The sequence below is a fragment of the Sardina pilchardus genome, chromosome 22 (genome assembly GCF_963854185.1).
Source record: "Sardina pilchardus chromosome 22, fSarPil1.1, whole genome shotgun sequence".
NCBI lineage: Eukaryota > Metazoa > Chordata > Actinopteri > Clupeiformes > Clupeidae > Sardina > Sardina pilchardus.
Genome location: NC_085015.1, coordinates 4,176,598 through 4,194,418, shown reverse-complemented (window position 1 = coordinate 4,194,418; position 17,821 = coordinate 4,176,598). Strand labels below are relative to the sequence as shown.

The 17,821-nt window shown below is 37.8% G+C and overlaps 1 protein-coding gene and 1 long non-coding RNA gene across 5 annotated transcripts in view; both read right to left on the bottom strand.

Annotated features, from left to right (window-relative positions):
- LOC134070012 (uncharacterized) overlaps positions 1–17,821 on the bottom strand; it is a 274,775-nt gene that overhangs the window by 99,935 nt on the left and 157,019 nt on the right. The gene's annotated exons all lie outside the window — the stretch shown is intronic.
- Positions 14,145–15,899, bottom strand: LOC134070169 (uncharacterized). The gene is made up of 2 exons (XR_009936897.1): positions 15,384–15,899; positions 14,145–14,718 (listed from the first exon to the last, which is right to left on the bottom strand). It is a non-coding gene; the product is annotated as an uncharacterized LOC134070169 (long non-coding RNA).

Here is a 17,821-nt window from a genome sequence, read left to right as displayed (position 1 = left end):
CCAGTGCATGAAAATGCAAAAAAATATATAGATAGATAATGTAGATATGGCTAATAAGGTATAGCTAGGGTAAACATGGTGGTTGCATAGTTTAAAGAGAGTTGATAGTGTTTAGGTAGACATTTTAAAGCTTAAACATTCCTGGGAAATGGTAATAGTTTTTAACTAATAGTTTAAAAAGTATAAAAGTTACAAAGTTGAAAAATACAAAGCACATATGGCATAAGCAAGACCTACGCAACAAAGTTTGAATGAAGTTTCTACGTTAAACGGTTGAAGCTGAATTGCGAGCGTTAGAAGAAGAAGTTTAATAACTAGAGAATGTAATTCCAGGGAAATTACGAGTGCATGAAAATGCAAAAATGTATAGATACAGTAGATAATGTAGATATAGTTACTAAGGTGTAGCTAGGGTAAACATGGTGGTTGCATAGTTTAGAGAAAGCTGATAGTGTGAAGGTAGACAGTTTAAAGCTTAAACATTACAGTTCTAACTGAACTAATGATTTCTAGCAGTTATGCTAAAAATGCTAACAATGCTAACTATGCTAACCAGGCTGATTAGCTAACTTAGCTAATCATTTCTAACAGTTATGCTAAAAATGCTAACTATGCTAACAATGCTAACCAGGTTGATTAGCTAACTTAGCTAACCATTTCTAGCAGTTATGCTAAAAATGCTAACTATGCTAACAATGCTAACCATGCTAACTAGCTAACTTGCTAGTGAGGACTTTTATTTTGAAACATTTGTTGATAGGGTATCTATGGTGGCCACTATCAGGAATAAAGAAGTTACTGTAGTAAAATCATGTTGGTTGCTATGGAAACGGTCATAAACGCTTACTTTTAATGGTTGCTATGTTGGTTGCTAGGTTCATGGAGGTTTCATGTAGTTGACTGGAGGCATAGTTGATGATAACTGACAGTTGGAATGGTTGAACAGTTAAATAGTTGAGTAGTTTCAATGGTCAAATGATTTAATAGTGTATTATTGCAGTGAGGACTTTTATTTTGAAACAGTTGTGGACAGAGGAAACAGTTAACAGGATCTGTAGTCTTAATGAGATTGTATGCTTAAAGCCTGAGACGGTGCCTCTCATATAGCGTTTACGCGTCCTCTCTCGCTCCTCACTGATCTACATAAAGAATGATGGAGCGGCAACAATGGGATAGTCTAGCCCTTCTTCTATCTTTCTTTATGTAGATCATTGAGGATCGAGGAGCGAGGGAGGACATATAAACGCTGCTTGAGAGGGACCCACAGTAAATACTTTAAAAGTTGTATGTAGATAGTGTAATTAATGTTGATAGACAGAATGTTTAATGGATATTGATAGGCAGATTGTTTAATAGATATTGATTGACAGTTTAATGGTGGATGAGTGAATGGTCTGAAGAAGATGAATGGATAGAAGGTTGGATGGAATGTGCCTTATATTCTTGTTAAGAGAGACACTGATACAGCTCTCTGAGAGTAGTTGACACTACTCAATTTAACTGGCTAGTCTTAAGAGAGCCAGAGACAGAGTAAATAATTAAAAAGTTGAATGTAGATAGTCTAATTAATGTTGATAGACAGAAAGTTTAATGGATGTTGATAGACAGATTGTTTAATAGATGTTGATAGACAGTTTAATGGGTGGATGAGTGAATGGTCTGAAGAAGATGAATGGATAGAATGTTGGATGGAATGTGCCTTATATTCTTGTAGAATGGAGAGACACAGCTCTCTACTGAGAGTAGTGGATACAGATACAGGTGTAATCAATTTAACTGGCTAGTCTTAAGAGAGCCAGCCTGAGACAGAGTAGATTGTTTAAAAGTTGAATGTAGAACGTCTAATTGATGTTGATAGGCAGACTGTTTAGAATGGGTGGATGAGTGAATGGTTTGAAGAAGATGAATGGATATAAAGTTGGATGGAATTAGGAGGACTTATTTTGATACTGTTGTGCACAGAGGATACAGGGGAACAGAATATGTAGTCTTCAGAGAGATTGTGTGCTTAAAGCGTAAGTTTGGCGGAAAATGAAAATAAAGCTATTTTCTGAATGAAAATACATCAACTAAGCCGTGGAGGAAGTAATTTTCGCTCATCACGCAGTACAGAGCTAGCACTGGCAGGACCTACAGCCCAAAATCGCAAACAGTGGGTCAGCATTGGGCTTTCAGCCATGCGCTTTCAAAATCGCATTTTTAAACCACTAACATTGCTCAAAACAGCGGCAAACCTCGTCAGCAGCTTGCTCTAGGTGTCTACACATAAAACGAGGCACCAATCAGTCTGTAAACTTTCGAATAGTCTGTATACACGTGGAATCAATTCGAGACCGCAACACCGTCTGAATCACAGAAATGTCTCGCGAGATATCACACGGAAGCACGGGAGCTATTCCTACGGGTAGTCAAAATCGCATTTTTAAACCACTAACATTGCTCAAAACAGCGGCAAACCTCGTCAGAAGCTTGCTCTAGGTGTCTACACATAAAACGAACCACCAACAACTTGGCTTACGAACCCGACGTTTATAAAAGAAGACTGTTATGAACACTAACCTCTTCCAGTTCCTCACGAAGGAAAGTCCACGAGCTCTCGTGTGAGATCTCGCGAGACATTTCTGTGATTCAGACGGTGTTGCGGTCTCGAATTGATTCCACGTGTATACAGACTATTCCAAAGTTTACAGACTGATTGGTGCTTCGTTTTATGTGTAGACACCTAGAGCAAGCTGCTGACGAGGTTTGCCGCTGTTTTGAGCAATGTTAGTGGTTTAAAAATGCGATTTTGAAAGCGCATGGCTGAAAGCCCAATGCTGACCCACTGTTTGCGATTTTGGGCTGTAGGTCCTGCCAGTGCTAGCTCTGTACTGCGTGATGAGCGAAAATTAGCTTTATTTTCATTTTCCGCCAAACTTACGCTTTAAAGCCTGAGAGAAACTGACAGTTGGTGCCCAGGGGCCGGTTGCACCAACTGGTCTTTACTAAGGCTGGTCCTAACTGCTAAGTTGGTCTTTGTTAAGACCAGTCCTTAGAATTCAACTAAAGTCGGTTGCACCAGCAGAACTTGCGCCTGGTCTTAACTACGCCCGGTCTTAGCCATGCGCGTCCATGTGAATGCCTACGGAACAATGACAACTTGCCTGTTTAAAAGATTAGAACTATATCTGCTGTCAATCACGTCCCCCGTTCGGAGGAATCCGCTGTTAAAGTGAATGACATGTAGCCTAATGCCTAATGCGTGGCACCTATTTAACTCGCTAAATAAATAACTTAACAATTACTGTAGTTCCTTCTCATTATGTCAAGAATAAGCAAAGGAGACGCATTACAGCTTTATCCTTTCAGAGATAAGGCTACCAATAGGCTGTGGCAGAACAACACTAACTGGTAGAAGCGTTATCTGCACTGTAAAATGCAAGTAAAAAGTTTATGTTATGTAAAGAGCTAGACCCATGGAATACGGAATAACGTCAGCCAACCAGCCACGTTGTGCTAGGAATGCCGTAACAGGTAGGCAATTATCTAACAAATGTAACGTTAGCTTACACGGTTTATTTTTATGCACTAAACTTAATTGTAGGGCGGGCTAAATAGCCTACCTATGCATCTTCAAATGTTTCCAAGTGTAGCCTGGTTATCCCTATTAGGAATGTACAATAAGCTGTTACTAAAGGTTTTTAATTCGTGAATGATACCGAAAGCCCCTCTAAATGATTGCCAGGCTGGCGTAGCGAAGTGTCAACCTAAAACGAATGCTAGCTGACCAACAAGCGAGTATGGGAATAATAACAATGTAGTTTGCGCTGTAGAAACGACTGTGAGAAGTGCTCAAATGTTGGTCTTAAGAACTTACGCCTACTACTGAGTAGGCGTAAGATCTACGCCCGGTCTTAGCGAAAAGAATGCTTAAGCCTAGATGGTGCAACTGGCGTATCTATCAGGTTGGACTTAGAACGCTGAGTTAGGACCGACGTAGCTTAAGACCGGGCGTAAGCATGTTGGTGCAACCGGCCCCAGGTGGCTGACCAGCTGGAGTAAGATTCTAATTGCTGCCGTGATGTCATAATGAGAAATGTTAAGTCTATGGGGGAAATTGTAATAGTTTTTAACTAATAGTTTAAAATTTTCATGCACTGTAACTAGAGAATGTAATTCCAGGGAAATTACGAGTGCATGAAAATGCAAAAATGTATAGATACAGTAGATAATGTAGATATAGTTACTAAGGTGTAGCTAGGGTAAACATGGTGGTTGCATAGTTTAAAGAAAGCTGATAGTGTGAAGGTAGACAGTTTAAAGCTTAAACATTACAGTTCTAACTGAACTAATGATTTCTAGCTGTTATGTTAAAAATGCTAACAATGCTAACCAGGCTGATTAGCTAACTTAGCTAATCATTTCTAACAGTTATGCTAAAAATGCTAACTATGCTAACAATGTTAACTATGCTAACAATGCTAACCAGGTTGATTAGCTAACCTAGCTAACCATTTCTAGCAGTAATGCTAAAAATGTTTACTATGCTAACAATGCTAACCATGCTAACTTGCTAGTGAGGACTTTTATTTTGAAACATTTGTTGATGGGGTATCTATGGTGGCCACTATCAGGAATAAAGAAGTTACTGTAGTAAAATCATGTTGGTTGCTATGGAAACGGTCATAAACGCTTAATTTTAATGGTTGCTATGTTAGTTGCTAGGTACATGGAGGTTTCATGTAGTTGACTGGAGGCATAGTTGATGATAACTGACAGTTGGAATGGTTGAACAGTTAAATAGTTGAGTAGTTTCAATGGTTAAATGATTTAATAGTGTATTATTGCAGTGAGGACTTTTATTTTGAAACAGTTGTGGACAGAGGAAACAGTTTAACAGGATATGTATAGTCTTCAGAGAGATTGTATGCTTAAAGCCTGAGAGAGAGAGAGAGCTGCTGCAGGTGGGGCTGGCCACCTGGCATAAGATTCTAATTGCCCTATTATGATGTCATAATCCAATGTTAAGTCTATGGGAGAAAAAATGGTTTAAAAAATTAATATAAATTCAACGATTAAGTTTTCAAAGTTGAAAAATACAAAGCTGAAGTCACCTAAGTAAGACCTACGCAGCGCAGTTTGAACGAAGTTTCTACGTTAAACGGTTGAAGCTGAATTGGACGCACAAAAACGTTAGAAGAAAAATAAAAATAACTAGAGAATGTAATTCCAGGGAAATTACGAGTGCATGAAAATGCAAAAATGTATAGATACAGTAGATAATGTAGATATAGTTACTAAGGTGTAGCTAGGGTAAACATGGTGGTTGCATAGTTTAAAGAAAGCTGATAGTGTGAAGGTAGACAGTTTAAAGCTTAAACATTACAGTTCTAACTGAACTAATGATTTCTAGCAGTTATGCTAAACATGCTAACAATGCTCACTATGCTAACAATGCTAACCAGGTTGATTAGCTAACTTAGCTAATCATTTCTAACAGTTATGCTAAAAATGCTAACTATGCTAACAATGCTAACTGTGCTAACAATGGTAACCAGGTTGATTAGCTAACTTAGCTAATCATTTCTAGCAGTTATGCTAAAAATGCTAACTATGCTAACAATGCTAACTAGCTAACTTGCTAGTGAGGACTTTTATTTTGAAACATTTGCTGATAGGGTATCTATGGTGGCCACTATCAGGAATAAAGAAGTTACTGTAGTAAAATCATGTTGGTTGCTATGGAAACAGTCATAAACGCTTAATTTTAATGGTTGCTATATTGGTTGCTAGGTACATGGAGGTTTCATGTAGTTGACTGGAGGCAGTTGGAATGGTTGAACAGTTAAATAGTTGAGTAGTTTCAATGGTTAAATGATTTAATCGTGTATTATTGCAGTGAGGACTTTTATTTTGAAACAGTTGTGGACAGAGGAAGTAGTGAAACAGGATCTGTAGTCTTAATGAGATTGTATGCTTTAAAGCCTGAGAGAGAGAGAGCTGCTGCACCTGGGCTGGCCACCTGGCATAAGATTCTAATTGCCCTATTATGATGTCATAATGTAATGTTAAGTCTATGGGGAAATTTTAATAGTTTTTATTTAATAGTTCAAAAAGAATAAAAGTTACAAAGTTGAAAAATACATAGCTGAAGTCACCTAAGTAAGACCTACGCAGCGCAGTTTGAATGAAGTTTCTACGTTAAACGGTTGAAGCTGAATTGCACGCACAAAAAGCGTTAGAAGAATATCAATAATAAGAACTAGAGATGTAATTCCAAGGAAATTACGAGTGCATGAAAATGCAAAAATGATGAGGACTTTTATTTTGAAACAGTTGTGGGTAGAGGAAACAGTTGAACAGGATATGTACTCTTAAGAGAGCCAGAAAGCCTGAGACAGAGACTTGCTGCCAGGTGGCTTTGAACACCTGGCTTAAGATTCTAATTGCTTAACGACTTCATTGTGATGTCATAATCCAATGTTAAGTCTATGGGAGAAAAAATGTTTTTAAAAATTCATATAAAATAAACGATAAAGTTTTCAAAGATGAAATTTACATAGCTGAAGTCACCTAAGTAAGACCTACGCAGCGCAGTTTGAATGAAGTCTCTACGTCGAACGGTTGAAGCTGAATTGAACGCACAAAAAGCGTTAGAAGAATATCGCCGAAAATAATAAGAAGATGTCGGATAACAGTAGAGTGCATTTGCATGCACTCTAACTAGAGAATGTAATTCCAGGGAAATTACGAGTGCATGAAAATGCAAAAATGTATAGATACAGTAGATAATGTAGATATAGTTACTAAGGTGTAGCTAGGGTAAACTTGGTGGTTGCATAGTTTAAAGAAAGCTGATAGTGTGAAGGTAGACAGTTTAAAGCTTAAACATTACAGTTCTAACTGAACTAATGATTTCTAGCAGTTATGCTAAAAATGCTAACAATGATAACTATGCTAACAATGCTAACCAGGTTGATTAGCTAACTTAGCTAATCATTTCTAGCAGTTATGCTAAAAATGCTAACAATGCTAACCATGCTAACTAGCTAACTTGCTAGTGAAGACTTTTATTTTGAAACATTTGTTGATAGGGTATCTATGGTGGCCACTATCAGGAATAAAGAAGTTACTGTAGTAAAATCATGTTGGTTGCTATGGAAACGGTCATAAACGCTTAATTTTAATGGTTGCTATGTTGGTTGCTAGGTACATGGAGGTTTCATATAGTTGACTGGAGGCATAGTTGATGATAACTGACAGTTTGAATGGTTGAACAGTTAAATAGTTGAGTAGTTTCAATGGTTAAATGATTTAATAGTGTATTATTGCAGTGAGGACTTTTATTTTGAAACAGTTGTGGACAGAGGAAACAGTGTACAGGATATGTAGTCTTCACAGAGAGATTGTATGCTTAAAGCCTGAGAGAGACAGAGCTGCTGCAGGTGGGGCTGGCCACCTGGCATAACATTCTAATTGCCCTATTATGATGTCATAATCCAATGTTAAGTCTATGGGGAAATTTTAATAGTTTTTATTTAATAGTTCAAAAAGTATAAAAGTTACAAAGTTGAAAATTACATAGCTGAAGTCACCTAAGTAAGACCTACGTAGCGCAGTTTGAATGAAGTTTCTACGTCGAACGGTTGAAGCTGAATTGAACGCACAAAAAGCGTTAGAAGAAGAATAATAATATCGATAATAAGAAGATGTCGGATAACAGTAGAGTGCATTTGCATGCACTCTAATAAATCGGATAACAGTAGAGTGCATTTTCATGCACTCTAATAAGAATAAATCGGATAACAGTAGAGTGCATTTTCATGCACTCTAATAAGTTACTGTAGTAAAATCATGTTGGTTGCTATGGAAACGGTCATAAACGCTTAATTTTAATGGTTGCTATGTTGGTTGCTAGGTACATGGAGGTTTCATGTAGTTGACTGGAGACATAGTTGATGATAACTGACAGTTCGAATGGTTGAACAGTTAAATAGTTGAGTAGTTTCAATGGTTAAATGATTTAATAGTGTATTATTGCAGTGAGGACTTTTATTTTGAAACAGTTGTGGACAAAGGAAGTATGAAACAGGATCTGTAGTCTTAATGAGATTGTATGCTTAAAGCCTGAGAGAGAGAGAGCTGCTGCACCTGGACTGGCCACCTGGCATAAGATTCTAATTGCCTTATTATGATGTCATAATGTAATGTTAAGTCTATGGGGAAATTTTAATAGTTTTTATTTAATAGTTCAAAAAGTATAAAAGTTACAAAGTTGAAAAATACATAGCTGAAGTCACGTAAGTAAGACCTACGCAGCGCAGTTTGAATGAAGTTTCTACGTTAAACGGTTGAAGCTGAATTGCATGCACAAAAAGCGTTAGAAGAATAATAATGACCTATAACTAGAAATGCATTTCCAAGGAATTACCAGTGCATGAAAATGCAAAAAAATTTAGATATGGCTACTAAGGTGTAGCTAGGGTAAACATGGTGGTTGCATAGTTTAAAGAGAGTTGATAGTGTTAAGGTAGACATTTTAAAGCTTAAACATTCCTGTTCTAAATTAACTAATAATTTCTAACAGGTATTCTAAAATGTTAACTATGCTAACAACGCTAACCAGGTTGATAAGTTAACTTAGCTGATGATTTCTAGCAGTAATGCTAAAAATGCTAACTATGCTAACATTGCTAACTATGTTAACAATGCTAACCACGTTGATTAGCTAACTTAGCTAATCATTTTAGCAGTTGTGTTAAAAATGCTAACTATGCTAACAATGCTAACTATGCTAACAATGCTAACCAGGTTGATTAGCTAGCTTAGCTAATCATTTTTAGCAGTTATGTTAAAAATGCTAACTATGCTAACAATGCTAACTTGCTAGTGAGGACTTTTATTTTGAAACATTTGTTGCTAGGGTATCCATGGTGGCCACTATCAGGAAACAAGAAGTTACTGCAGTATAATCATGTTGGTTGCTATGGAAACGGTCATAAATGCTTAATTTTAATGGTTGCTATGTTGGTTGCTAGGTACATGGAGGTTTCATGTAGTTGAATGGAAGCATAGTTGATGATAACTGACAGTTGGAATCATTGAACAGTTCAATAGATGAGTAGTTTCAATGGTTAAATGATTTAATAGTGTATTATTGCAGCGAGGACTTTTATTTTGAAACAGTTGTGGACAGAGGAAACAGTTAACAGGATATGTAGTCTTCACAGAGAGATTGTATGCTTAAAGCCTGAGAGAGAGAGGGCTGCTGCAGGTGGGGCTGGCCACCTGGCATAAGATTCTAATTGCTCAACGACCCGATTGTGATGTCATAGAGGCCAATGTTAAGTCTATGGGGTAATTTTTAATAGTTTTTAATTTATAGTTTAAAAAGTATAAAAGTTAAAAAGTTGAAAAATTATGGCAACCCGATCCATTAGAAGACCTACGTTACAGAGTTTGAATGAAGTTTCTAAGTTAAACGGTTGAAGAGAAATTGCGGTCAGAAAAAGTGGTAAGCGGAATAATAATAAATATAATAATAAGAAGTCTAGGAAGAACAGTACAGTGCATTTTCATGCACTGTAATAAGAACTAGAAATGCAATTCCAAGGAATTACCAGTGCATGAAAATGCAAAAATAGATAGATAATGTAGATATGGTTACTAAGGTGTAGCTAGGGTAAACATGGTGGTTGCATAGTTTACAGAGTTGATAGTGTGAAGGTAGACAGTTTAAAGATGAAGCATTCCAGTTCTAACTTAACTAATGATTTATATTCATGTTAAAATGTTGATTAGCTAACTTAGCTAATGATTTCTAGCAGTTACGCTAAAAATGCGAATTATGTTAGCAATGCTAACTTTACTAACAATGCTAACCAGGTTGATTAGCTAACTTAACCGATGATTTCTAGCAGTAATGCTAAAAATGCTAACTATGCTAACAATGTTACATTTGCTAACAATGCTAACCAGGTTGATTAGCTGACTTAGTTGATGATTTTTTTGCAGTTATGTTAAAAATGCTAACTATGCTAACCATGCTAACTAGCTAACTTGCTAGTGAGGACTTTTATTTTGAAACATTTGTTGCTAGGGTATCCATGGTGGCCACTATCAGGAAACAAGAAGTTACTGCAGTATAATGATGTTGGTTGCTATGGAAACGGTCATAAACGCTTAATTTTAATGGTTGCTATGTTGGTTGCTAGGTACATGGAGGTTTCATGTAGTTGACCGGAGGCATGGCTGATGATAACTGACAGTGGAAATGGTTGAACAGTTAAATAGATGAGTCGTTTCAATGGTTAAATGATTTAATAGTGTATTATTGCAGTGAGGACTTTTATTTTGAAACAGTTGTGGACAGAGGAAACAGTTTAACAGGTATATGTAGTCTTCACAGAGAATGTATGCTTAAAGCCTGAGAGAGAGAGAGAGCTGCTGCAGCTGGCCTGGCCACCTGGCAGAAGATTCTAATTGCCCTATTATGATGTCATAATCACAATGTTAAGTCTATGGGGAAATTGTCATTTTAATTAATTAATAGTTCAAAAAGTATAAAAGTTACAACGTTGAAAAATACAAAGCCCGGATGGCCTAAGTAAGACCTACGCAACGCAGTTTGAATGAAGTTTCTACGTTAAACGGTTGAGGCTCCATTAAGTGCGTTAGAAGAAGAATAATAACTAGAAATGCAATTCCAAGGAATTACCAGTGCATGAAAATGCAAAAAAATGTAGATATGGCTACTAAGGTGTAGCTAGGGTAAACATGGTGGTTGCATAGTTTAAAGAGAGTTGATAGTGTTAAGGTAGACATTTTAAAGCTTAAACATTCCTGTTCTAACTTAACTAATAATTTCTAACAGGTATTCTAAAATGTTAACTATGCTAACAATGCTAACCAGGTTGATAAGTTAACTTAGCTGATAATTTCTAGCAGTAATGCTAAAAATGCTAACTATGCTAACATTGCTAACTATGTTAACAATGCTAACCAGGTTGATTAGCTAACTTAGCTAATCATTTTAGCAGTTGTGCTAAACATGCTAACTATGCTAACAATGTTAACTATGCTAACAATGCTAACCAGGTTGATTAGCTAACTTAGCTAATCATTTTTAGCAGTTATGCTAAAAATGCTAACTATGCTAACAATGCTAACCATGCTAACAATGCTAACTTGCTAGTGAGGACTTTTATTTTGAAACAGTAGTTGCTAGGGTATCCATGGTGCCCACTATCAGGAATAAAGAAGTTACGAAAGTATAATCATGTTGGTTGCTATGGAAACTGTCAAAAACGCTTAATTTTAATGGTTGCTATGTTGGTTGCTAGGTACATGGAGGTTTCATGTAGTTGAATGGAAGCATAGTTGATGATAACTGACAGTTGGAATCGTTGAACAGTTCAATAGATGAGTAGTTTCAATGGTTAAATGATTTAACTCATTGGCTGCCAGCGATTTTCAGTGCAGAGCGCTCCATACTGCCAGACGTTTTACAGCATTTTGACTGTTTTTCCAAGATCCACCGAACGGTGAGCTTTATGACTATGTAAACACCGAAGCTACCAAATGAAAGAGGAGACTCTCTTCTTTCACCAGGAAAAAACGGCTTGTTTCTATCGTTTTCCGTTCTTTAGTAATCGTCAGTAGAACATGGGTTAGTTTTGCTAAAAACACCTGTTTTTGACCAAAACATGGAGAAAACGATCTTTTTGTGAAAATCAACTTTTTAACGTTAGCGTTTCAGTAGTATGTCAACCACGATTGCACTGTTATCTCGTCAGTCTCGTCAAGGTTGCTAGGGACTCTGATGGTCGCTATAGACTCTGAACAGGATGCTAGACTTAGCAAGCTAGCACTAGCAAGGTTGTTGTTAGTCTATATCGCAATATCCAATGTAAATGGATCATACCGTTCACGTGTTTTCCATCCTTGATGTAAGAAGTAAGCATATTTATGCCCTGCATCGCGTGCAAACTAGATCCACTGTGGTCGATCTTCAGTGTGTTTGCTAGTTGTCTCTGCATGACTTGTGCACTCTAGGCAGATACTAATGATCCAAATGGCACTGTTGCCATCTAGAGGTTCGGATCGCTAGTGCAGTCTGTTTACAAGCCTGAAACTCTGCCAGATCGTTCCCAAGCCCACCCAGGAGCCCTCCCCATTGAAAACGGCAATTGACGTCTATAGACGTCAATGGCAGTCAACGTATGTGTCTAAAGTTGTGGACAGAGGAAACAGTTAACAGGATATGTAGTCTTCACAGAGAGAGTGGCTGTGTTCGAAATTTTGTGCTAAGTACTACATACTGCATACTGGTCAAGTATACACTGTGTACTGCACACTACGCCCCCCACCCCAGTACGCAGTAGCCGTCACCAGCAGCACAGCGTACTAAATCACTGTTTGAAATGGGTGGTAAGTACTAGTCGCATACTGATACTGACGTGAACCTAGCGAGCAGTATGCAGTGTGTGAAAAATTAGATTTTACCAGTATGCAAAAGTTCCCAGGATGTTGTACTAATGGTGGCAAAATCCTCAGTGTACCAATGATGCTCACTACTCAGATACTGCATCCCATAATGCATAGCGATTATTTCCAGTTTCAGAAAAAATCAACAACGCTGGCAGACAGCGAAAGGACAAGCCTATGGCAAACCGGAGGCGAAGAATACAAATGTGATTATTGTTTGGGTGTTTTGGTATGGAACGTTTCGTGGCTTCTGTTATTGTGGAAGTTTGAGTAGCCTAGGCTACTTGTGTTCATGTGCAAGTGAAATAGCCCAGCTTATCCAAAGTTAACATGAACTAGCTGGCGTTCAATGGAAATGAATGATATTAGAAAGCTAAGTCGTAAGCATCAAGCTTGTCTAGCTCTTGTTAACGTCGTTATTAACATTTACCAGTGTTCGCTTAATTATTAGTTATCGTTCTTGGTGTGAACGACCCTCTCCTTAGTGTTCTGTATAACTGTCAGAACTCTTCATAAGTTTAGTCAGCACCGCAACAAAGCGTTTAGCCATACCAACTTTGTCAGCATTTTTGGTCGACTAGTCTGTGACCTTTACCATCGCTAGCGTATCTGATGCACCTGTGGAAAACAGCTGATGGATTAGTAAAATCAAGTGAGCAAGCTTACGGTGACGTTGGTCATTTTAACGCAATACCGCAATCTATTCTAGAGAGCTCAACGTAGATTTTAATCAATACCATGTTATAGTTAGGCTATGTGTTCTGTTCCGAGTAGCCTATTTAGAGGTAGACTTGAAGAAACTGTCTAAACTAATCAATTTAAAGTGAGCGCAATTACGTCTGATATTTTGGGGAATTCTTCACGTTTATCCCGTTAGTGACACATGCTCAGGCTATAATGATTTGTGTTCGTTGCTAAACGAAGCGAATCTAAATGTGGAGTACTGAGCATGTTCCTCCAGTCTAGTTGTGTCCAGAGATAGGCATTTTATACAGTGATGCATCTACAGCCTAAAGCACGCACCGCCACCTACTTGCAAGAAAAACGTATTGGCAATTAGTCGAACTACCTCATTCATTTGTATAAGACTGCAGTGGGAAACGAGTTAAGCTGAAATGCATTATTCATTGCATTTCAATTCTAGCGTTCTTGGAAATTTAGAACATCACAAGTTTGCTTTTGTTTATGTAAAGCACGTTGCATGAAATGGGCTATAGCCTATAAATAAACTTGACATGGCAGGAGGATTGTTCTGTTTACTTATCAAATCAGCCAGCTTTTGGGCTACACTGGAGTCTGGACATCTGGAGAAAGCATAGCCTACCCATGAAGAATCTCTGTGTGTTTCATATATGTTTCATATATAATATGTTTATGGATAAATAAAATCACCTAAGCTTATTAGGATATAATGGAATTTAAATAACAGAAAAGAATACAATGAATTGATACAAAAGTTATAAGAGTTAGGCTAAGAGGATGCACAAGCTGTGAAATCAGGTAAGTGCAGTGTTATAAAATTATTGTTGTGCTGCCATCAGAGTGCCAACAATGTTCATAAAACATTTCTCTAGTGTTGATCAGTGGAGAGAGTAGCACTTCTGTGTGTCCTACCGTTTTGATATGTCTTAGGCTACCTCTCTGTGGTGAGAGCCAACAAACAAGCAAGGAGAAGAAGGTCTGCAATACTGATGGTCTTTAATCTCGTTCTTCAGCAGGAATTCAGAGTGATTAGACCAATATGCCTAGAGAAACTAACAATATTGTAGCCCACAGTTGTCTTTTCTTATGAAGGCGTATGCAACCATGGTTAATGGATCAAAAATGTGAAATTAAGTAAATGTAACTGTGCTACACTGACAATTGATAATCCATAATGACAACTGCATGACAGTTACCTTACATATGACACTAAACATTGAACAAAATACTTTCAATTGATTAAAATGTCTGAACTTTAACATCAAGAAAAACAACAAGTGCACATTCTCTCAGAATGACCCCAGGGGACAATATTGCTAACTGAATGGCAACACTATTCTATCTATTGTCCGTCTCCTCTTTGGAGATGTGGATCTGAACGACTTCTGTCAATGCCCTTGTGGACACACTTGAAGTGGACTGTGATGGAGGCTGGGGGAGAGACTGGAGGTTGTCATCATTCAGTATTGGTTATCCAGTGCCACCTCCTACAGGGTTGTTGCAGAAGCCTTCGATGTTCCCAAGACCACTGTGCATGACGTTGTGCCAGTCCTAGAGATAGAGGTTACATCTTTTACCATCTTAGACACTTTCTTATAAACACTCATTTAAAATCAAATATTAGTAAGGAGAAAATTATTTTCTGCCATTACCATTTTATTTTCCATCATTAGGCTATACCAGAGCCCTAGACATTCTCTGGTTATACCCAAATCCGGCTATGATATCACTTATCAAAGAGCAGTAGGCTTAAACTGGGAACTGTTTTGAACCAGGTGCTCATTTCTCAGTAGATACCAAAGCAACTTAGCTATCAAAGATTTTCACATTACACTTTTGTAAATTAAACTTATTTTTTAAAAGTACGAATAGAGTTCTGTCAGTTATAACTGACAGAATGCTTAGGAGATAAGGGCCGTTCACACCAAGAATGATAACCATAATGATAACTAGGCTATAAATAAACATTGCTCTCGTTAATGTGAATGACGACGTTACCTAGAGGCTAGAAAATCGTCATGCTATTTAGCGACTTAGCAAGCTAACAGGTTTCTACCATTCATTTCCATTGAGCGCCAGTTAGTTTACGTTAGCTTTGGTTAAGTTGGGCTATTTATTCACTTGCACATACACAAATACAGCTCTACAGTAATAAAACTTCCACAATAACAGAAGCCACGAAACATTCCATACCAAAACACCCAACTAATACTCACATTTGTGCTCTTCATCTCCGGTTTTTGCCATACTTGTCCCTTCGCTGTCCGCCATTGTTACTGAAATTTTCTGAAGCTGGAAACAATCGCTATGCATTATGGGATGCAGTATCCCATCAGTATAACATCCGGGAAACTTTTGTGTACTGGTAATATTACATTTTCCAAACACTGCATACTATTTGCTACTTCACGTCATTATCAGTATGTGACTAGTATTTAGCACGCAGTTCGAACACAGCCAGTGTCTGCTTAATAGCCTGAGAGAGAGAGGGCTGCTGCAGGTGGGGCTGGCCACCTGGCATAAGATTCTAATTGCTCAACGACCCGATTGTGATGTCATAGAGGCCAATGTTAAGTCTATGGGGTAATTTTTAATAGTTTTTAATTTATAGTTTAAAAAGTATAAAAGTTACAAAGTTGAAAAATTATAGCAACCCGATCCATTAGAAGACCTACGTTACAGAGTTTGAATGAAGTTTCTAAGTTAAACGGTTGAAGAGGAATTGCGGGCAGAAAAAGTGGTAAGCAGAATAATAATAAGAAGTCTAGGAAGAACAGTACAGTGCATTTTCATGCACTGTAATAAGAAAAAGTTTTGGAAGAACAGTACAGTGCATTTTCATGCACTGTAATAAGAAGAAGAAGCCTTGGAAGAACAGTACAGTGCATTTTCATGCACTGTAATGATGAGTGAAAGATGTTCTCCGTTTTGCGAATGTGTAGGCTTGTCTGCTGAAGATGTCTGCTGAAAAAAGCTATAGGCCTATTGTTTCTACAATTTAAGCTAACTTCTATGTGAATTCGTGTTTCAGCACTGAGACACACATTTTAACGTTATGGTGGAGCAGAGCTGTAGCCCACTGGTTAAAGCTTCAGCCTTAAATTCCAAGGGTTGCTGGTTCGATCCCCGACCTGTTCATGGCTGAAGTTCTTTTGAGCAAGGCATCAATAAAGTACTCTATTCTTTTCTATTCACAGAACTACACGCACACTGGCGAAATCGAAGATTCTGAAACGCGCATATGCGATGAAACATGATTGCGCATTCTTCCACGAGTTGCCTAAACAGCCAGCCTACAGCCTATGCAGGAGGCAGAGAGAGGGGGTGGGGGTGGGGAGGCAGTTGTCCTCAATGCCGCAGTGATGTCTGTAGCCTAAGTGAACTGGTTAGACGAGTGTATGGGGGAGGGGGAATGATCGGTTTCAAATAGGCTATGTTTGCAATGGATAGTGTGTTATATAGACCCCGAAGCCATTGGCTTTGAGAATAACGGCTGGCTGATGAAGTTATTGGCTGGCTAGCTGGCTCAGCCAAAACCTAAATGCTGCTGCAGCCGCCAAAGTTTTCGTGGCTGATAATGGCTTTAGTTGCCACTTCATGTCTACAGATGTCTATATTATACTAGATCTCAACACACAATGTTTTTGTATTGTTTTGGACAAAGTTCTGCACGTTTCACTTCAATGTAGACTGCATTAGTGGTGGGGGAAAAAATCGATTCTGTTCAGTATCGCGATATTTTGTGCACACAATTAAATCGATACTTGTAGCTCAAAGTATCGCAATACTTAATTATATAATTTAATTATCCATTTTACTTTTATTTGAGTCGAGTTTACTCAGGGTTTACTCTGATCACATTAAATTAGCTTATTACGCTTATAAGGGGGGCACGTGTTGTGGTGTTTCATTCCACTGTCGTCAGTGGAATTATACAGTCTTTACTTTACATTCAACAGCAATAATAAATGAAAATGGCTTCACAATCACAACCTGTTATACACGACACTCTACACTACTTTCACATCGAAAAAGGTGGGTGTATTTTGGTTTTCAACAAAAAGTGAATAGTAAGGACCTTGCCATGCACCATGCCATTGCAAAGTGAGTTGAACACTGTTATTTTCCTAATTTTTTGTAATGACTTAGAATAATATGAGAGACATGAATAGCAATATATCGCAAAATCGAATTGCAATACTTGGTGTATCACAATATGTTAAGAATCGCAATATTATCGAATTGTGGCCCAAATATCGCAATAGTATCGAATCTTAACTTTTTTGCCAATTCCCACCCCTAGACTGCATGCGTTGTGAACAGCGCATCAATCTCTGGAAACGGTGGAAGTCGCAGTAGCCTCATATTGCGTTCAATGCTGTAAATCCGTCTGTTCCAGAATATTTGGTTCATATCATCAATCTTTGGTTTTGGTGTTTGTGCAACCGGGACCTGAAGATTTAACAAAAGTCTGAGTAGCCCTAAAAATTATTTTTCGTTAATGGTAAACAGTATTGTGATTCATCCGTTTATTTCAGATAGTTTGTTATCAAAAACCATTAACAAAAAATAACTGTTTGTCGACGTTGAAAAACGGTCTGTGAATTCAGTCAATTGATATAAGCTACAACAATTCGCTCGTGCCGAGATGTGA